This window comes from Ceratotherium simum, chromosome 7, assembly GCF_057802395.1.
Source record: "Ceratotherium simum simum isolate JZ-2026a chromosome 7, ASM5780239v1, whole genome shotgun sequence".
Taxonomy (NCBI): domain Eukaryota; kingdom Metazoa; phylum Chordata; class Mammalia; order Perissodactyla; family Rhinocerotidae; genus Ceratotherium; species Ceratotherium simum.
The window spans coordinates 70210058-70232286 of record NC_141906.1 but is presented as its reverse complement, the minus strand read 5'-3'; positions in this window follow the sequence as shown (position 1 = coordinate 70232286).

Sequence of the window (22229 nt, the reverse complement as noted above, 5' to 3'; positions counted from 1 at the left end):
TTAATAATTATGCCCGGTTTTCAGATGGGAAAATCCAGGCACAGAGTGGTTAGGTATCAAGAGTTCAAGGCAGGCTGTGAACTCAGGTGATGCCCAGCTCTAGAGCCCTTGCTCGCACCAGGTACCGTGACTCCCCTGCAAGGTCAGCCGTCAGCACAGGCGGTATCCTGCCTACGGCCTGGGCCATAGAAGGAGCTCCATCAATATTCGAGGACATGAAGGACCAGGAGAAGGACAAGGGCTCGCAGCAGATTTCTTTTCATAGCACACAAACAAGAAGACCCTCTGCCCCTCACTGCTCATCTCCAGGCCCCTGGGCAGCCTGCCTGTATCTTTCACCTGACTCTGACCGAGGTGGCATACCAAGACCAAAGCCCAAGGTGCCTGGGGCTGCACGAAAGATTTGAGAACAAAGGAGTCACCTCCTCCCCAACTGTCCCAGAGACATGTGATGAGGGCGAGAAACTGTTCCCAAAGCCGCACAGGAAACCACGTCTCTGTGAACTCACCTATGACGTCAGCCCCGTATCCAGAAAGGCCCTTGTGCCTTCCTCCCACTCGTCCCCGCATTAACCAATTACTGAAAACAGCTCAAAATAGCACATGTCCCTCAGCTGGGGCTGCTGCAGGAACGCTGTTTGTGATCCTTTTTGAGAAAGAGTGGGTCTGTTGGAAATTCGTGCGGTGAGAGGATGATTATCGGGCTCTCACTCTGGTGTCCGGCTCTGACTTTAAGCTGCCTGGAACAGGGGAGGTCACAGAGTTTACGCATTTTCTGCAAGACGTTTGTGGTGGAACATGGTCTCTTGCACCTAGCTGCAGTCTAGGTCTCAGGGTGGCCATGAGGGACAGCAAGGGACCCAATCCTATGAGACGCAGGGCATCAGAGGCTCCAGGGTGCGGAGCCACCCCAGGACCCACCAGGAACAGCCGGTCTGAGAAGCTGGCCAATGCATGAGAGTCATTTGGAGACTGTTCAGTGGGCTGGCTTCAATCCCAGGCCAATTTCTCCATACTCCAGGCCCCCCATCAGTCACTCCCAAACCCATTTTAAAATCTGCGAAAGCCATGTAAAAGGATGCTTATTGTAAATAATAAGAAAACAACAACAAAATAAATACCCATAAAGGGTTACAGTTAAACTATGATACCACTTGCCCATGGAACCCCACGCAACAGTTAAGTGAATGAGGTGGATCTCTCCACATGGCACGGAAATCACGCCAAGGAATACTGTCGAGTGAAAAGACAAGCCACATAAATCTATGTCTCTCTATCATTTATCTATCTATTATCTACCTACCTCTCCATCTATCTAAACACTAAATTGAAAATAGTGATTTCCTTCAAGGAGGGGAGTGGGATGGGGGAGAGGGAGGAAGGGAGGTAGATTGTTTCACTTGTATTCTTTGAAGTTTTACAAGAATGTGTTCATGTATTACTTATAAAATTAAAAATTAAATACATTCCCAAGCAAAGTAAAGCTAGAGAGAATGAGCCACTAATAAAATATAACCCAATTTATTACTAAATCCAGTTTTGGTTTATTTGGGTTTTTCTTCTGGCTGGGCATCAGTCCTGCTCTGATGGCCTGCTTGGCTACTTGCCCCTTCCTCAGTGTCCTACCTCCTACCCTCCTACCTCCTCAGCTGAAGGCCCTTGATTTCACCTGCAGGCCCAGTCTCCCTCCACCAGCCTCACCCCACCGGCTTCACCCCAGGCTCTGAAAGCCAGCAGGGAGAGTACGGGTATGTCCGGTCCCAAAGTTCTATCTTCGAATCTCAGTCCCACAGCCAGTGTCCCCAGGTCCATTCCATATTATAGAAGCTGAGTCTCTCTACCTGGATCTCCCCCAAGTGTCTCTCCTGATGGCTCCCTCGGCTTTGGCTGCCCAGTTGGAGCCCTGCTCCTGGAGCTGTACCCCTCACTGGCCCCACTGGTACAACACCCCCGACTGGTGGCCCCATCCTAGCGATGGTGGGAAGGGAGTGTGCATTCTGCTGTCTGGCAGGCCTGAGCTGGGTCTACAGACTTGCCATGCTTGGCCTCCGCACCCTGGAGCAAGGAGCCTGAACGGGGTCTTCAAGGACATGCATGGGTTTGGGGGCCCTAAATTGACAGGTGGCTTGGGTGTTGGTTTCAGTCTCCTATGAGGGACATCCTGGGAGCAGAGCCAGTGAGCAGCCTGGGGGGGACGGGGGAGCCAGCATGAGGCCCCTCACTGGGCACCTCCACCCCCCCACCTGTCAGCTCAGAGCCCTCTGACCATCTGGTTCTTCTGGCTAAATCTGCAGCATGAGGCACTTTGGGGAGGATTTCAGCAGTGGGGCTGCCAGGATTGTTGCACACGACTATAGGGAGCTATGTCATCTCCTTCCTCAGAAAACTCTAGAAGGATGAGTCCTTCTTCCTCCCAACTAGCTTTTTAGACTATTTTATCCGCGGTTGGGCCCAGAGGCAGGAGAATGGACTAAATGACCCCTGATGAGAGGCAGGAGAATGGACTAAATGACCCCTGATGAGGAACCCATGCCAGGACCCAATTGGACACTGGGAATAAAGAGTTGTGGTTGTAACAAGCCTGCTGTTCCCTAGAACTGGCCCTTCCTCACCTGGCCAGGAGCACCCAGCTTCTCTGGAGTGTGTGCCTGAGGCAAACGTACCACATATCTCAGGGCTGCTGGGGTGCCCATGAACTTAAGGACACCCTCGCTCCTCTGTGGGGTTGGGCGTGCCTACCACGATGACAGCTTGCTTCAATATTGATGGAGACGGCCTCCCTCCAAGCATTATGATGGGTTTTCTTCTCCACCATTATCAAGGCAGGCTGTGCCTGGAATTCAAACAGACCCCTCCTCCGACACTCAGCAAAGCCCATGTCTTCCTTGGCCTCTCTCAAGTCCTCTGGTTGTAATGATGAACTCGTCGAGGGATCCGAATAATCTATTAATAAATAACCATCCCTGCGATCACACAGTCCAATTAACAGAGGCATACTATTAAACAGTGCCGTAGTGAGTATCGGACAGACTTCAGGAGGTGAAGGTACAAGACTGCAGCAGCCCAGGGCCCTTTGGAGGGGTCCAGGACCCTCATTAAAATGGAAAAAGCCCCCAACACACAAAGGCCCAAGAGAGGGTTGGTAACAAAGCCACTCTGAGAGCCAAGACGTTTCTGGGGTTAGTAGCAGCTGCCAATATCTTTTCCATAAGTGCTGTTAGATGGGTGTCTGGTCGAAGCCGATGTGTGGGTGGTGGAAGAAACAGTCAAATTGACGTGAGTTAAGAACTGAGGGTTATTTTGAATTCTTTCTTTCATTTTTAATTTGAGCTTCCTCCTTTTTCTTGGGGGAAAAAACAGTTATTTTTCCATAGGTAGGCCAGGAAAGCGAAAAGAGGAGGGCTGGTGGAGGAGGACAAATGCGGGAACAAGCCTCAATTCATGCCCAGCCTGGTCATTTTCCTGAAATGCTGCCTGGAGGCAGGGACGTGGTCAAGGTGACCTTCTGGCATCTTCTCCTGAGGGTGGAGGAATCCTGGCTGAAGGGTTCTAAGAGGTAAGAATGATGCCTATGAGGCTTGAGGGGAGGCCTGTAGTCATGGTAACCATGCAGTTCAGAGTGTCCCCATGTGAGTAGGTGGTCCCAGTGTATGAGAATTGAAATCTGAGGTTCAGGGAGACACTCAGATCCGGGCAACAGAATGTCACTGGGAAAACTAACATGACAACACGTGTTCTGGGTGGGAAGATAGATCCCTTTGCCAAATCCTCCACGACCCTCCTTTAGGGAAGGAAGGACCAGCAGGGAGAAGGAGCTACTTAGAGACCCAAGCATGCCAAGGGTGGGAGAGCCATGAGGATGGAGGAGAGAAAGGAAACCACCCAGTCAGAGTGAACCTAACGAACATCTCCACAGAGGTCAAGGATGGAGAACACCGTCGTGGCAGAGAAAATAAATCTAATTAACAATCGAACAAATGTACGCAGGGTTTGAGTGTCTTGGAGGGCAGAACAATCTTATAAAATACTTTTAGAATTCCTGAGAATTAGATTCCTTTATATTCAGGTCACACACACATTGGCTGGTCCTCATTCCCCACTATTCCAATCCAGGCTCCCAGGCACCCACCCCCTCCACCTCCTCTTCTCTCTCCAAACTGACAGTAAATATGCACACGTCCCCTAGACATGCCGAGCCCATGGCGTACACCAGGCCTCTGTGGCCTGGGCCCAGCCACTGAATGGAGCCCGGGTAGCTGCCTTGTTGCCCGAGCTTAGGTGCCCAGCAAAAATGCCAGCATCTCACTTGGCTCAGAGCAAAGCACTCTAATCCCGTGGAAGGCAGGGAAGGCAGATTTTAACTCAGTGTTTAAGATGCCCAGGAGCAGAGACAAGCTAATGTTTGCATAAATGCCCTCCCACTGAACCTCCTCCCTGTCCATCTGTCCCCTGGCTCATGCAGCGAGGACCGCCTCTGTGGGTAAATAAGGGTGTCCCTGGAGAGGCAGGAAGCCCTCCTCTTCCGGCTCGGCTGCCACAGCCCAGCCTTGCCTCCGCCTCCTCCTTCGCAGCTCGGGCTCCTGCTCCCCCAACCCTTTCCTCACTCCCTTTATCTCCTTCCTCCTGTCCCATTTCTGGCCCTGGTTTAGCCCTCTATAATGACTTAATCTTGCCGACAGGGTGACAAGCGGATGAGTCGAAGTCCGAGGCTTTTTTCTCCACTCCAGATTCATTTGAAGATTTCTCCCAGATGCGGCACCAAAACCCTAGATTCAATTTCCCTTTGACATAATAACCGAATTAGTCTCATATTGTCATACATAAATTACTAGCCAGTCAGGGTGCCACCAGAGGGAGAGAGAGCTGGAGAGAAAGCAAGGCGTGAGAATCCAAAGGGGTGTGCCTATGACAAGTGGGGACCTGAATAACAATGGGAGACCGAAGGGTAACAGCTAATCACATCTGACGAACAAGGAGAATTCCCAGGCTGCAGCAAAGGTAAAGACTATTTACCTTCCTCCCCATGCCCCTGGCCATTAAGATGTCACCATGGGGAGACTTGCACCTTACAAGAGATACACAGATCTAAATATCTTCTCCATTAAGTAATGCTCTGTTTGCAAAGCCTGCTTTCAAAGAGGAAAATGTAATTTTGTGGAACACTGCTGCAGCCTCTAGGCCTGGAAACAGAGTCAAGCTAGGCAGAGGACCTGTATGATGCCCGATTTGGGCTACAGATGCCCATCCTGGGCCAAGGAGGTTCGGCCTGGCTGATTCTGGGCACAGAGGCAACATCCTAGCCTTCCCCATCAAGGTCCTGGGGTTGATTACCGGCCAGGAGTGTGGCCAGATCAGAGCCAGCTGGGATGAGGCTTCCCCACCTGTCTGCCAGCCACTCAGCCCAGGCCAGACCCCTGCATCTCACAGGCCTCCCCTCCATTTCCCGTAGCCTACCTGTTAGTTCTGGTAAATTCTCTCTCCTGAAAACTCTGGACTCTAGCCTCACCTCTGGGATTATTACCACAGCCTCCTGACTGGTTTTTCCACCTTCAATCCTTCTTGATGACCCATGCTCCACTCGGCCACCAGAGCATACTTTCCAAAATGCAAATTTGATGCCAGTGCTTCTTTAAATTAAAACTTTTAGGTAGCTCCCTAAAAAGTAATGTCCAAACCCCTTAACATGTCCTGTAAGATGAGCATGGTTGGGTCATCACCTACTGTTCCAGGCGTACTCCTCGGCTGAGCCCCTCACACCCGCCGTTTCCAAAACAAGCCTCTGGGATTTTCCCGAGCTGCTCCCTCAGCCTGGAATGCCCTTCTCCTCCTTCACTTTCAACTTAAACATTGTCTCCACATAAAACCTTTCCTGGCCTCCCTAGACCTGGTCAAACCCATCGCTGCTCTCGCCATTCTCCACTGCACCCCACTTTCACCTAGCGTGGCACCTCAAATGTGTTATTGCTCTTCATAGCTTACTTATCCATCTCTCTTGCGAGGTATCAAGTTCTTCAAAGGCCAGGATTGGGTCTTATCCATTGCTATATTCCCCCATACCTAGTATAGAGTAGGAATTCGAGAGATATTTGGAAAATAAACATCCAGGAAGGTGCATGAAGCCAGCCCAGAGCAAACCAAGGATTCACATAGACCCTGCACACCCTTGCATAGAGAGGTTTGCTTGGTGTCGTCATATCTAGGCAGTTAAATTTAAATCTTAGTGGCGTGTCTGCCATGAGCCCAGCATGGGCTAAGAGCCACGAGACTTAGGACATTGTGGTGCCCCTAGTGGCCAGCACAGAGCTTGGCCTGTGGTAGATGTTCAGTAAATGTCTAAGTGATTATCTGCTGTGGATTCCATTCTCAAGAGTTGATTACTTCAGGCGATACAAAGGAAATAATTGTGGAATAATAAAGGACCAAATATAATAAATTATCCCACTGGACTGTGAGCTCCTGGAGGCAAGTGTCCTATTCATTTCTGCATCTCTGTCCAAGGCACACACACACCCCAATGGTGCCCAGCATAGCCGCTGCTCAGTGAAGCTGTAAGAGCGATGGACAGGAATGTGAATTTCATCTGCAGCCTGTCCCCAGATGTGACCTGGGGTACAGGCAGTGACCTGTCACTTGGCCTTCAACTTTTCATTAACTTTTCATCTGCTCTATTTGTTTCAATCCTGTATTGGATAACTACTTTCCTTTTATATTTTTATTTAGTCTGTAGTCCTGCAGAATTCCAAAGACTTAGTGGCTTTAAAGACAATGTATTAAATGGCTGGGCTTGGTGGGAGTGAAATCAGGAAACAACCTTTTTCCCCTCACTCTTGTCATTTAGATCTGATCTCTCAGATGTCCCTCTATACCCCACCCCTACCCCGCCCCATAGCAGGCAGATCCCATAATTTTTCTTTTTTTTTGGCAAAGTATACAATGTAATGATTTGATACACATATACTTTGTAGAATGCTTATCAAGATCAAGATAATTAACACTTCCATCACCTCACATGGTTAACATAGTTAACTTGTGTGTGTGTGTGTGTGTGTGCGCGCGGAGAGAATGCTTAAGATCTACTCTCAGCAACTTTCAAGTATACATACCATATTAGTAACTATAGTAGCCATGCTGTACATTAAATCCTCAGAACTTATTCTTTTTATAACTGAACATCTGTACCCTTTGACCTAAATCACTCCATTTACCCCTCCCCTCAGCCCCTGGCAACCACCATTTTATTCTCTGTTTTTATGAAGTCAGCTTTTTTTTTTGTATTTCACATATAAGTCATACCACATAGTATTTGTCTTTCTCTGTCTGGCTTATTTCACTCAGCATAATGCTCCCCAGATTCATCCATGCTGTCGCAAATGGCAGAATTTCCGTCTTTCTCGTGGCTGAATAATATTCCATTGTATATAGTATATATGTATCACATTTTCTTTATCCATCCATCCATTGAAGGGCATTTAGGTTGTTTCCATATCTTGGCTATTGTGAATAGTGCTGTAATAAGCATGGGTGCAGGTATCTCTTTGAGATATTGATTTCAATTTCTTGTGATATATACACCCATTAAACTAAAGAGCTTTTGTACAGCAAGGAAAACAATCAATAAATTAAAAAGGCAGTCTACAGAATGGGAGGGAATATTCACAAACCATGTATCTGATAAAGGGTTAATATGTAAAATATATAAAGAACTCATACAAATCAATAGCAAAAAAGCAAACAATCCAATTAAAAAATGGGCAAAGGACCTAAATAGACATTTTTCCAAAGAAGACTTACAAATGGCTAATAGGCATTTGAAAAAGTAATCAACATCATGAATCATTAGGGAAATGCAAATTAAAACCACAATGAGAGATCACCTCACACCTGTTAGGATGACTATTAGCAAAAAGACAAGAGATAAATATTGGTGAAGATGTGTCAAACTCTTATACACTGTTGGTGGGAATGTAAACTGGTGCAGCCACTATGGAAAACAGTATGGCGCGTCCTCAAAAAATTAAAAATAGAACTACCATATGATCCTATAACTTTTCAATCACTCTTCAGTATTAAGTCTTTATTTTCAGTTATTAAAAAGTCCAGTTCAACCTAAATCAAAACTTCAGCCTCTCACCTGATTGAAAGCTCCTCCCGGATTCCCCCAGCCCAGCCTGTGCCAGGCTGGAGACCCTGCAGTGGAGAGGAGAAACTGCTTGCTGCTTATTCTTCCTCCTGGCCTTCCTCTTCCTCCTCCCTCCCTCTGTGCTGCCTCTTGCTCCTCCAGGGTCAGGGCAGGGAGAAGATAACCTTTTAACTTGGTTTAAGCTGTTGGTGGTTCTCTTTGGCTGTTAAATGACCTGGTAAATGTCCAAATGCAAGCTTTCTCTCTTGTGGGAGGATTTTATGGGTCCTTTGAGACATCCTCTGGGGAACCTGCATCAGGCAGTTCCCTGCCAGGGGCAATGGGCTCCCCACTGATCTCTTGTGATTCCCCTTATCTCCAACTCAATGGCACACCCACACAGCCTCCTTGGTCTCCTTCTCTAGTCAGTTCTCATCGCAAGCCTTTCAAGACAGCTCAAGCCAAGCCAACCTCTAATGATCCTCAGGAGATAACCTCACATCTCCAAACTCTGTCCATGCGGGCAGCGCCCAAGAGCTTTTCTGAGCTCCACTCCAGAAGAATTAGAGACAAGTCTCTGAGTTTCTATAGCTTAAGCATCCAGCAAGGGGGGTGTCAGTCTTCCCACTTGTAGACAACACCCTCTTTCAATATGTGATTTTCTGGAAGCTTCCTTCACTTGGCTTGGAGGGGACAGAGGAAGGGAAACTCATAGTACTCCCCCAAAAAGATTCTCAGGCCTTCTCCTTTCTGGATGGAGGTGGCTGATGGGATAAGGGCCACAGAGCCAGTTTCCCTCTCTCTCAGTAAGTCTACAGCTGTGTCTGGCGATAAGTCTATTGGGCAGGGTCCTGGCAGAAAACAGATGGCACGCTCAAAGGGACAGTTGAAGAGACTATTTATAAATGTTTGGGCAGGGTTCAGGGAACCACAAGGCATGGAAAACATCTAAAGGGCAAAGGGAAGGAGATGTTTCTGGAACATTGGGAGATCTAGGGCCATTGGACAGGTGCTGCAGCCTTTAGTGAGGAATTCAGCCACTCTCAAACCATAACCAAGCAGAGAAGGGATCAGGGAATAAATACCCTAGCATCTCGCCTCCTGCCCTCAGATCTCCTGCAGGTGCCTCCCATTGGCTGAATTCAGCCCAAACTCAAGGACAAGGGAGGCTAGTTAGTGTGGGCTGTAGAGGCCAGCCCGGCAGGACCAGGGCAGAGAAGAATGGTACCAGAGGGGTATACTGGGGAATGTCCAGTACACGCCCCTCTCTTCACAATGTGCAGAGATTGTCACCCTTTGTCCTCAGCTTGGAGCCTCAGCGAAACAATAGTGGAAGTCCATTTGTCAACTAATAACCCATCACACACTTGTCTTTCTCTGCTCCTCTCCACTACCCCTGAAGGCATCTGCAGCCCTGGGAGAGACTGCAAAGCAGGAGTGGGAGGTCTGGGACAGAGACAGCAGCCTCTCATTTCTGCAAAGAGTGGCTTCGTTTTAAACTCTGTCAACACCAAGGTGGCCGATGCACACACATAAACTGAAAACCGCATAACCATAGTACAAAGAAGCCTTGGAGTGGGTTTTTGATGATCTGCCATTTTAGATTCCTTAGGCCACAGCACCCCCTTTACTAGCATACATAATTAAGAGTTGGCTCAGGTTTGATGGCTGAGGAGCCCTCTAAGAGGCTGTGGCTAGGGGTGGAAATGAAACAATTGGGCCAATGATGCCCAAGGTGGAGACAGCATTCCAATTTGACTTTGAGGGTAGAGGGATGAGGCCCACTGTGTCCTCTCCCTCATTTGCTTCTCCGAGGACTGCTTCAGGTGGCATCCAGCCCAGGTTGCACAGCCTTGCGGGCAGGGCTGTGGATCAGCGTCAGCAGCCAGACTCCTCGGGAGAGCTGGCTTCTCCTGAAAGTGGGGACTGACTTCGAAAGACTCATTCATCAATGTCAGGGCTCCCGCAGACAGGACAAGGCCCAGGGATGCTCAGGCTGGGAGAAGTGCGCTCGCCAACACATCAACTCCTCATCACGCAAACAATTGGGGCTCACACAACGTCAACGTCCGTCTTTTCCTCTCCCACAGTAAGGTCAGGTGAGGCTGGGAGCTTGTGGGGACAGAAGATGTGAAAGGGAGGAAGGGGCTCATGTGGAAGATGCTTGTGGGCTGATTCAGAGCCTACCGGGGCCCGGCCTTGCCTGGGACGGCTGGAAATGTCTGTGCAAGTCAAATCCACGTGCAGGCTGAGGTTTGGAACATCCAGGGCCACTAGGGACCTTCCTAAGCTCGATGCAGGTTAGGATCACAGACTTTTCCATCAGACAGATCTCCATTCAAATCTTGGCTCTGCTACCCCCTTCCCTTGTGACATTGGGCAAACTGAGGCTCGATTTCCTGACCTGTAACATGGAAACGACAAATCTCACAGGGCTGTGCCGAGGATTAAATGAGCTAATATATGTCAACAGCCTGTCACAGGGCCTGGCACACAGGTCACAATCAATAAATGGCAGCCAGTATTGTTATTGTTGGCTTGTTCCCATTGTTCTTGCTCAGCCAAAATCCACATGGTAGCAAGTCTCCATCATTTATTTATCCAAAAACTATTTACTCAGCACCTCCCATATGGCACTGGAGAAAAAGAGGCCTCAAGGAGTGCAAAGTCCAGTGCTAGAGAGAGGAGCAGAGCTGACAGCTGTGACACAGGGTGAAGGCTGTGGGTGCACAGAGCCCAACTGCCTGGCCCAAACTGGGATGGTCAGGGAGGGCTTCCTGGAGGAGGTAGCACTTGAGCTGAATCTTGGCAGCTAAGCGGGGCTTAGGCCGGCAGTCACAGTGGGGAAACTGTTCTAGGCAGAAGGAACAGCCGGTGCTGATGAGGGCGATGAGAGAGCAGCACTTTGGGGCCGCTGAGGTCAGTGCCAGGAGGAGGGGTGGAGATGAGCCAGAGAGGAAGTCAACACACTGGACGGAGGCATCTGGACTGCGTCCTGGGGGACAGGGTCATCCATCAAAGGACGGCTGGGAGTTCACATCGTCTGATTGTCCTCTGAACTTCATTAAGACTTTGACCGAGCTGCCTGAGGCTGCCACCCTGGAGGCTGCTCAGGGAGAACCCGGGCCTGGCCTCACTTCACTCCTTTCTGCCCGACGTCAGGTTGCCACCTGGGAGTCAGCCTAGGGGCCCTGGACCGCCACCTCCACTGCGCCCATCCCCTGCCGCATCCTCCAAGCCGCCCCAACTAGGCTGATGCCTAGTGCTGTGAAGGAGAAACGGCCTCAGCCATCACCTCCTCCTACCTCTCACAGGAGCAGGAGCCAGGCAGGGGCTGCGCTTTGGTTCAGGCTGAGAGGGACTGGTGGACCCTCCACAGGGGAATCCCTGGGGCTTCCAGACAGCTGCCCTCTGCTAAGCGCACCCAACTTGCCCAGCCCCCTGTGACTCTGACGGTTGTCATTCTTGGAGGCAACAGCTGAATCCACAATCCAATTATGTGTACAGGGAGGTACCGAGGCTTCATTCCCTCTGAACTTCCCACTGCTGCCCTCAGTGCTGGGCAGCTGTGTGCTGCTGCTGCAGGGACGTGGGGAGCAGCGATGGGGTGGGGTGGGGCTCCCCCTCCACAGGCTCTGAAAACTAGATGTCCTGAGCAGCACCAAGTCCCGGGCTGCTTCTGCACATAACAAGGCCTGCAGGCCAGAAAGCAAAGCAAACGACTTCCACTGAATGGGGGGAGGTAGGCAGAGGGATTTGGGACTAAACTTTTAATCCAAGCCCTGGGTGATCTTAAAAAAGTCATTTAACCTTTGTGAGCCTCAGTTTCCTCTCCAGCATTATGGGTGTGACTGCGTTTCTGGTGAAAATCACTTGTGATAATGAAAGTCTATGTTTCCCAGTCAGGGAACTCTGACTCTGGGCCTGCATGGTGATAGGGTGGAAGGAACATATTTTCCTAAAGCATAAATTTTACCCAAAGATTTTAGAGAAAAGAACTATATTAAAACAGATAAAGATATATTCTGAAGAAGCATCTAACACTTTAAGGAACTATAAAGACAAAATAGAAACATCAAAACAATTCTTTGCGATGCTGTAAGCTCTTTGGCTGTAGCCCCAGACCTCAGGGACCTGCTTCCTGCTTCCCTGCCATTGGTGGTGCATCAGCTGAACCACCGGAGAGGCGTAGAGCAAGGGATTCTCTGTCTCCACGACATGAGGCACAGAGCAAGTGTGGATATTAATCTATTGCCTGAAAATGGATCATTCTAGACTTTGCTTCTTTGGGGCATGCTTTGCCCATGAACTACACTCCTGATTATAATCACATCCGTTTGGTGTCTCTATCCACCTTTGACAGAATCATAGGAAAACTGTGGGCAACAAAGGACACTTTCCCCCCCAGACAGTGAGTGTCTTGGAAGTAATTCAGAGGGGAGGGCTGCAGGAAGCCAGCACGGGCTAGAGGAGGTCATGATGAGCAACTGCTTACACAGGGACAGACCTGCAGAACAACGGGGACTAGGAGACGTGGGATTGGAGGGTTCAGGATAAAGCGCCGAGGAACAATATGCTGAGCATCCCTCAGACAGAGTTCAAGACCCAGGGGCAGCTGCAGGCCACGGAGGGAGCAGGAGCTGCAAGGAGGGAAATGATGGCCCATCGCTAAATATGACAGCCGTCTCCCTCAGTCCTGTCACCGATTGATGCCACCACTTGATTGCAGACTCAGCCGAACAGTCAGTCCTCTGTGGTCTGGTGATCACGTTCTGCTAGGTTTAGGCAAGAGCCAGCTCGGCCTAGCCTCGTAACTGTCCTCCCTCCTCAGGCATAATACTGCCCAGTTGAGGGGACACAGCAATCCGCTTGCTAGAAGCACATTAGCCAGGAGACGCTCAGGTTTTCAGTTGCGGCCTGTGTGATTGAAGCGATGTGAGTACAGACTGCATGCAGTTTTCATGAGTAACAATGCTGAAGTATATTTAAAAGTATAGATTTTTAGCAGCAATACAAATGCTAAAGGGGAAAAAAAAGCCCACACTCGTTTAATTAATTTTCCTCCTACTGAAGTGCAGTTAGATAGGCCTGGTGCTTGTCATCGATCAGTTTCGATCAAGTGGCTGAGAGTTTTTTTTTAATGCCTGAAACTCTTAAAAGAACAGTAGAATGTGTTCATTTCTGCCTCCAGGTTTAAGAAGATGCTCTCTTAGAACTTGTCATTGCCCAAAAATGGGCCTCAGGGCCACATATTTGGGTCCAAAACTTCTAGAGATAATGTGGAACCACAGTAACAAGATTTGACATTCAGTCCCTGCCGTTGGACTCCAAATGGTGAACCAAAACCTAAAAGTGTGCTTCAAGTTCATCCATGTCTGCAAATCACTTCTGAAACTGTGACTCTTTGTCTACCAAATAGCTCTGCAGTTCTCTAAAATATGGGGTTCTCCCGAGCTCCGGCATTTCATCTATGGGAAATGAGCATAGTCTCCAGTTGTCACCTGCTCTGTCCTTATGGCCTGAGGACATGAGGCTGAGTCTGAGTGTCTACATGTCCTAGAACAAATCTGAATGTCCCCGCCCACCCCCTGCAGCTTTGAGATCTCTGTGTTCAGATTTCTTCAGGGAAAAAAAATGTAAGGAATCACGGGCCTCTAACACATTGGGCCTCTTGGTGCTAACAAAGCACTTAGTGAGTCCCTTCAACAAGTGTCCTCCAGCCAGCAAGGGACAGGCACAAGAAGGAAGAAAATAAACCATCCTGCTAACGGTCCCCAAAATGTTGTGCAATAAACTTGTCTCACCAAGTCAGCGACACAGACTTTTAAGATGGTTACTGCTCCTTTGATTTGAATAAACTGTTGAAATCTCCTTTTTCCTTCTCTCCCTGCAGGTACATCACCAGAGAAAGGCCCCAGCTTTTCACATTGCAACAAATTCTTTACTGGGAGGGGACAAGGTCCCACTAGACTAAACTCACTAGACATTAAGCAAAATAAAATGTTTAATTAAAAATGTTAAGTGGGCAGCTTAGGGTCAGGTGGGACATATTTGGCTGAATGCTCTAAGTTGTTGCAGACACCTATAGAAAAGAATCCATGAGAAGAGCCCAGCTGGGAAGTTGAAAACACGTATAATCCGGATTACAAATTTCAGGGGGCCACTGCTTACATTTCTTGAAGCTCCTTCGATGTCTCTCAGGCCCGAGATGCAGGCATTGGGACTAGAACTTCTTTTCAATGCTCGGCCCCATCTCAAGGAACATTCAGGGACTCTGGGCACTGGCCCTCTGCTTTGAACTTTCCTTTAATCTGCATACAACCCTCTGCAGTAGGGGTTATTAACCCCATTTTATTGATGAATAAATAGAGTCTCAGAAAGGTCGGGGTGTGGGGGTCCGGCTTCAATACCAGCATCCTTTTCTTTAAACTGCAGCCACCTCCTACTACCACCAGCTGGGACTGTTTAGATTCAGTCCTGGTGAGAAAGTGTCCTTGTAGCGTAGTTCTCAAACCTCAGTGTGCCTCAGAATTACTTGAGAAACACGACAAACAAGCGGATTTGGGGTTCCCACCACGCAGGAGTCTGATCCAGCAGGACTGCAGATAAGGGCTGGGCACCTACATCTTTTAGAAGCCCCCTTGGTGGCCAAGTTGCAGGTGACCCTGCACTGGACCACACTGGGGCTCCTCAGGCCGGAGACTCCTCCCAGCCATTCCTCTGTCTCCAGGCGGACATGCCCACGTCCCCACAAAACCCTGTTTTGGAAGCTTCTCCCGGGACCTTCTGACCCAGTGCTGGAACCCGGAGGCGCTCCTCGCAACTTCCCAGGCCTCAAGAGAGAGAAAGGAAATAAAGAGCAGGCAGAGCTCCTCTCCCCTTCCACGGCCCGCACCCGACGGCAGTGACCTTTGAGCTCGCCTGTATCGTAGCTGATTCCCACCCTCTCTGCTCATGGCAGTGGGAGCGGCCAGGGAGCGGCTGCTCCTCCAGCAAGCAGGGCTGTGGCCATCATCCTCGAAGAAGGAGAGTTTATGAGTCTGTCTCTGGCATTTAAAATTAATATACTTATTAAGAGAGCAGGAGAGTGCTTTCAGGGTAAATGTCTTTTTCTTCCCCCCCAGGGTAAAGGCCACTTAGCTCAAACTCAAAGTCAGCCGGCTCCATGGGGCCTTGCGGTGTTCAGAGCTTAACTGTACAGGATGAGCCTGTTAAACACTCGGCCTGCCTGCCGGGCAGCTTTTTTCCACAATGGGTTCCGGCTGCTCCCCTTAGGGCCTCGGGGAACAGAACTGCTGAGCCCTTTATGGCCAGGAATGCAGCCTCTTCCAGCTGCACTCCCCTTGCCTCCACTACGCAAAGGCCTCCTCTTCCCGGCCATCCTCCAGCCATTCATCTACCCCTCCTCTCATTCGCTCACCATCCTTCCACTCTTTGTTTATCCAGCCAGCCATAGTTTTCATGCTTTCATTCATCAGACATTTATCGAGCACCTTGAGTGTACCAGGCATTGGGGATGAACAGATGAATAATCCACCTCCCTGCTGTTAAAGAAATTTCAGGAAATCTGCTTCAAAGGTAGAGGGAGACAACATGCTAAAGCTATGGTTGAGATTTTCCTATCCTGTCCAACTATCAAACTCCTACTCATCAGTCAAAACCCACCTTAAATATGCTCATCCTACAAAACTCCTCCCAGTTCACCTCCGGCGATTGGATACTCCCTGGGTGATCATACAGCCTCTGGCTCTATTTCATGGCTTGTATTTTTGTTCGTGGCTCTATTTCAGCCCTGTCGTTGCTGTTAGTATGTCCTCTACCCTGGGAGGGCAGTGACTAGTCTTAAGTGTATTTCTTGTGCTGAGCCCAGCGTCTGCCGTAAAGCAGGTTAACGGCTTTCTAACTTTTATGATTCTAAGAACCACCTCGGAAACTTGTTAAAAATACTGACTCCCCAGTTCCACCCCTGTGCCATCTGATTCAGTCGGTCTAAGATTGGGGTTCAGGAATTTGCAATTTTAATGAGTTTCTCAGGTGATTCTGATGCAGGTGATACAGACCACACTTCGATAAAACTATACTGGTGCCTCGATGAAAGTTTTCGAATGAATGAAAACCAAGGAATCAAAGGTCAACTAAAGGTCTGTGAATTTAACAAGGCCTGCGGCTTACACCAATGTGACCGTCCTAGTTTCGATATTGTACATAGTTATATAAAATGTTACCATTGGGGGAAGCTGGGTGAAGGGTACTGGGACCTCCCTGTACTATTTTTGTAACTTGCTGTGAATCCATAATTATTTCAAAGTAAAAACTTTTTAAAAATTGTCCTGGTTTTCCGAGGCCTCAAGGATGTGGGGTTGTGATTTGCGTCAGACTGCTGATCTCCCGACCTTTAACCCCACTGTCTAGAGACAACATCGACCCTCAGATGTTTATCTGTTCTGAGTGCAGTTAATTATATGCTTAATTATTATACAATTAATTCTCTATTATTAATGAAAGGTATTTCATTCTTTGCCTAATTTCTCAATATCTTCCAAAATAATGTTGTAATAAATATTTACTTTTTAACTAAAGTATTTTAAAACTATTTGGGGAAGTTGAGGACAACTTTTGAGATGATGGAGACACCTGTTACAAAGCCAGAGCCAGAACCCTTGCTGTCTTTATGTGTGTGTGGACCCCAGTGGTTCTCAAACTTGGCTGTACATGAATGGTGCCCAGGGAGCTTTTAAAAAATCTCAGTGCCCAGGCCACACCCCATTCCCATTAAAATGAGAATTTCTGGGGTGGGACCCAGGCATCAGGATTTTTTAAAGCCCCAGGTGTTCCACCCCGTGGCGTAGGGAATAGGTGGAAGCTGGCCCAGGAGAGCGTGGGTGCACCTGTGGGCCCTGCTCAGGTAGAGGGAAGCTCCCAAGTTCCTTCTGAACCGCTGGCTCTAGCTTCAGCTCAGCAAGATCCACAGCCCTACCCAAGGGAGCACGGGCTCTTCTCTGCCTCTTCTCCGTCCCCCAGGCCAAGGCCTGGAGGCAGGCAGGACTCAGGCTCGCCTTCCATGGAGGCCTCTGTTTTGGCCACCTGTTCTCCACAGGTACAGGTGCTTTCTTGTCTGCAGGCTGAAGGACTTCTTTCAAAGCAGATCGACATTTCACATGGTTTGGATGACCCTTGGTATTCCCTGGAAGTTCACCAGGCCTGACTGGCTCATTTACAGAGAGGCCCACGGTTTCTGCCCAGGTCAGCTCCTTCCATGAGAAAGTCTGCCAGGTCCATGCTGGTTTTGTGACAGGGTAAAGGGGCTACTCTGAGGACCCTTGAAATAGAAAGAGAAGGGGCTGGTGCCTTCAGGTCCAGAAGGGATCCCAGAAAAGATGCGGGATCCCTTTTGGGGGAATCTGTTATCCACTGATGACATGGTCTTCTGTGTTCCATTGACAGGGCAGTTTTTCCAGGTCAGGTCCTGTTTCTGGAGATTCTGGAGCAGGGTCGTGGTGCCTGGGAGCTTGCAGACAGCCCATGTTCCTTCTTCAGTCTCTGAGGGCTCTCCACTCCTTCTCCCCACCCCAGGCAGCTGCAAACTGCCACCTAGGAGGAGAGTAATGTACCCATGTCTAGAGGATGCCATTCACTGTGACTGGGCAGTGGGCCCTCTGGAAGCCCCATCAGAGGTGGCCTAGCTGGCTAACAGGGCCTGGCCTGCTGCCAGCTGAGCAAAGGCTTCTGACAAGCTCTGGTCTCTGCAGACTCACCTGGGGATGGCTAAACATCTTAGCTCCAAGGACATCTTCCCTGTCTGTACCAAGGCCTGCCCTCTCATCCCAGATCCCTCCTCCCTTCCACTCTCCTTCTCTTGCTTGGCATAGAGTTGTAGACCAAGCTAGGAGATAAAGGCCTCACATTAATTTCAATGCACTGAACTCTGACTGCTTTGAATAGAAAAGTGAATTTTCCTATGGATGAATTGGGTGATTCAAACAGCAAAGCTAAGACAGTTTTAAATCTTGAGTCTGGCCGCTGTCGTTGCCAAGTTTATTTAACCTATGCGCTAGGATACTGCATTTTACATAGTAAATCCTCCCAGTCTTCTAATAGGTACTATTATTTTCTCATGCCCATTTTACAGGTGAGGAATTTGAGGTCCTGGCATTGCAGACATTGACTTGAATCAAGATCCCCCACATTTCATCACTGTGCTTTTCTGTGTCACCCCCAGAATCCTCTGCACTAAGACCTGAGGCACACTCTTTATTGTCCGGGGAAGGCACCAGAGCCCCCCTCCCTAGGGGATAGACACTCTCCCCTGAGGAGCAGGACCTCCAGAGCAGGAGATCCAGGGAAGAGGAGCCTTGGCAATGGCCTTCTTGGCCTGTTGGATGAAAATGGCCTCGTGGACAGAGCCATTTTCCAGACTCCAGACTCAGCAGGGAGGTGAGATCTGTAGGTTCAAGTCCAGCCCCATCTCTGAGGCCTTCCCCACTCCCCCAGGACATCTGAGGAAGGGGCTAATGTCAAAGATGGGGTGGCCCAGTGTCTAAGTCTGGCATGGGTCAGGGAGGGGAGCAGTGTGTGAGGAGATGGCGGGTCCACTTCTCCAGGGGAAGCTTCCTGAGATGAAGCAGAGCAGAGGTTCCTCCACTCTCATCCCAGAGAAAGGGAAAACCTCACGAATTAGTTTACGGAATTTAGGATAAGCATCTTACAGTGTCTCTCTGTCAACATTTTTCTAGATCTTCTTGTCCCATTTCCACTTCCTAGCTATGCAACTTTGGGCCGTTTCTGTTCCTCAGTATCTTCATCTGCACAATGGGGATAATAACAGTACCCAGCACACAGGATCATGGCGAGGCTTGACCAGTTTAATGTGTGTGAAATACTTAGAACAGTGCCTGGCACATAGTCAGGACTAAATTGGTGTTAGCTGGTAATAGTAGGTCTCTTTTGAGGCCAGAATAACAAGTTTTTTCAGCAAGAGACACCATGGTTAGATAGATAAAAGAGCTTCTCGACTGTGACACAAATAAGACACGTCAGAATATTCTACATAGAAAAGCAGTAGCATCTCTTTCCCTGGGCTATTGTAAGAACTATTTTGGCTGAGGTGAAAAATAATGATAAACGTTTGAGTACCTACTGTGCTCATTTGAGTACCCATTGGCCACTTTTGTGTGCATCACGTCATTTAGTCCTTCCATCAGCTCTGACGTGTATTTCCTTTTCCAGAGAAGGAGGCCAAGGCTCAGAGAGGTTAAGTGCCTTACCCTTGATTACAAGTGCCGACAGAGCCTGCACCCGGTGACAGAAGATGGACAGACGATACGACCTTCAGAAAACCCTTGTAGCTCAAAGAGTCTCACTTGGGCTTGCTCGACCCATCAGCAAAATGGAGATCAGAAAATCCTTGTGCTCACCTCAAAGCGTTTCTCTTCTCTCACAGTAATAAATTCTCTCGACATTAGCAGAAGCCAGGGGGCCGGGCAGCCCAGGGGCTGACTGACGGCTCTAGAGCAGAGCCGGCGTGGATGGAGGGCGGAACGGCACGCCGCGCGTGGAGGCCTGGCAGGGTGATTGCTGGGCTCCCGTGAGAACGGCGGTCCAAGAGGCTTTGACTCACACTTTGTAAATTGGTTTCATGCATGGCCTATCAATGGGGGCCTGGCTGGATAATAGGATTTTCTTGTCCCCGCTCCTCCACAGCTGTCCAAATCTCCCGTGCGGAGCGCCTGGAGGGGATGTGATGTGCTTGGCAGGGCGTCGCCTGGTCAGGCTCCGCGGCCCTAGCCTGGGCGATGCGGATCTAAGAGGCCATGGTTCAGAGCAGCCTCGGAGAGAGGCTATGTGTTCCATAGTGGGGGGCCGGGGGGACGACAGCGTCCCAGTCCCAGGTAGCCCCTGCCAGGCAGGCTGCATGCGGGTTCAGGCATTCTCAGCCACGCCTGTCCATTATTGCGGGGTGTGGGGCGGGGTCCTCAGGAAGTGCCCGTGGGGCCGCAGCGACTGCTCCTGGCTTGACTGCATGGTCCCGCCAGCGTTGACTGACCACAGCGGGTCCCTGCCATGCGCAGTCCAGCTCCAGAGGAGCTCCGCCAAAGCCCAGAAACCCAGGCAGCCCAAGTGCAACTGTTCCCTAGAGGCAGAGCCTAGAGAAAGTGAGTTATTGGGGAAGTGCTCTCAGGGGAGAAGGGCTGAGGGAATTAAGGATGCGGGCCAGGGCCAGGCTAGCTTCAGCCTGTCCTGCTGGGAGCCCAGGAGCGTGGGTTACTCCACTAAGTTAGGCTCATCTTGTGGCAATGGGGCTAGTCTTTTGTGCCCCTGTGCCAGTCAGTCACTGGCTGTTGGCTTAGGGCAAGAGGACTAGGGCGGGGTGTTGCTGCCCTCTGGGGTCAGGTGGCTCCTGTTTGGCTGAGGCTAATTCTCTAGAGAAGGGGGACGATGTGAGCTTTAGCAGCCAATACTCACAGCAGCTGGGAGATGGGTGCACCAGTCCGGGGTCTGGGCAGGGCACCAACAGCATCATTGCACCATGCCCGTGGGAATGCAGCCAGGGCACAGCCCAGCCGGAACCCCATCTAGAGCCAGCCTGGTGACTCGGACTTCTAGAAAGCCAGAAGGCCAAGGAGCCAGGTGGCACCACAGTGAGCAGTGTCTGTGACAGCCTAGCCATCACCCCTGACACCCATACTGTGAAACGACAAAGACAGGGGTTCATGGATCTGCCGTCTTCTCTCTTCCCAACAGGGACGCGGGCCTCAGGGTCCATCAAGGGTACGACTGGGGGCTTCTGCCCGGGCTCCCTGGACCCAGGGCCAGCCCCATCTGCACAAGCACACGGGACACCTATCAGAGCTGTTGTATGACAATCCAGAGCCTCCTCCCCCAGAGCCTTTAACACAAGTTTGCTCCTGAAACACAAATATCCGCCTCCGATGCAGAAGAGAGATGAAATTAGGAACAGTCTTAATTCTTTCTGGCAGAGGGAAGCAGGCAAGAGCTGTCAGTTCCCCAATGATATATTGTTAAGGAAATCCAGGTTTAAAGGTATTTCATAAGTTTGCCTTTGCCTGCTAATAAAGAGAGTCAGCTTACGGAATCTGATCACCGGGCGAGATTGTAATGAGATAATGTGGTGTACTCCACAGAGACCCAGCCAGCTCCTTGAAATTCCTCTGAGAGAGTTTCTGAAGTGCCACATTGTGACAAGGAAGGGCAAGTAAGAGGGAGAGAGAGAAGGGAAAATGGGCATAATCAGCCGAGTAGATTAGGTGATTCAACAAAGATCATACAGTCTCAGCAGGCTGAATGGCGCTGGTATTTATCAACGTAACTTGTGGATGCTTCTGGGTCTCCAGGCCTTTCTGTTTTCTCAGTGAGGCAAGCAAGCTCAGAGCCATCTTCCTGGAATATCCAGAGACTGAAGGCCTTACCCTAAGCAAATAAGTAGATGTGACTGGGGTCCTCGCTGGCTAGCTGGCAGTGGCCTCAGCCCCGAAGTCCACAAGTCTTGGGGGAAGGGGCTCAGGTGGGTGTCCAGTCTGGTTATCAGCTGTGTGCTGGGCGCTCAGGGCGAGTGGGCTGTGATGGGGCTTAGGCTCCACTGTGATGGGGTTTGGCCCCGGCCCTGATTGTTCCAGGACTGAACTGTGACCCATGTTTATTTAGGCTATGGTCTGGGGTGGGCTAATTCTGTGTGTACCCCTATGAGAAACCTGTCTTGGCACAAATGATCTACCTAGTTGGCAAACCAGGAAGGAGGACCCACCCACATGCAAAGAAAATGTGATTCAGGGCTTAAGGCAATAAAATAAACGTCAACATTCCTGTTTAAGCCATCTCAGCCCCTATGCCCACTCTGCTCTCATGCCCACCCTCATAGGGATAGGCAACTTTTTTGTTCTGAAGGGCTTTGAGAAACTGATAAAGGCTATGAAAACTCTTCCCAGAAAAAGTACAGACACACACACACACCCCCCAAGATGTGGTGCAATTTCTAGAGTCCACAGGTCCCGACCATGAACCCCAGGTTTCAAAACTCTAAAGAGGAGGGGCTGACCTGCTTTGCTAGACTGCTCCTGCGTGTACCCCCTTGAGACAGACGCTGCCTGGGCAG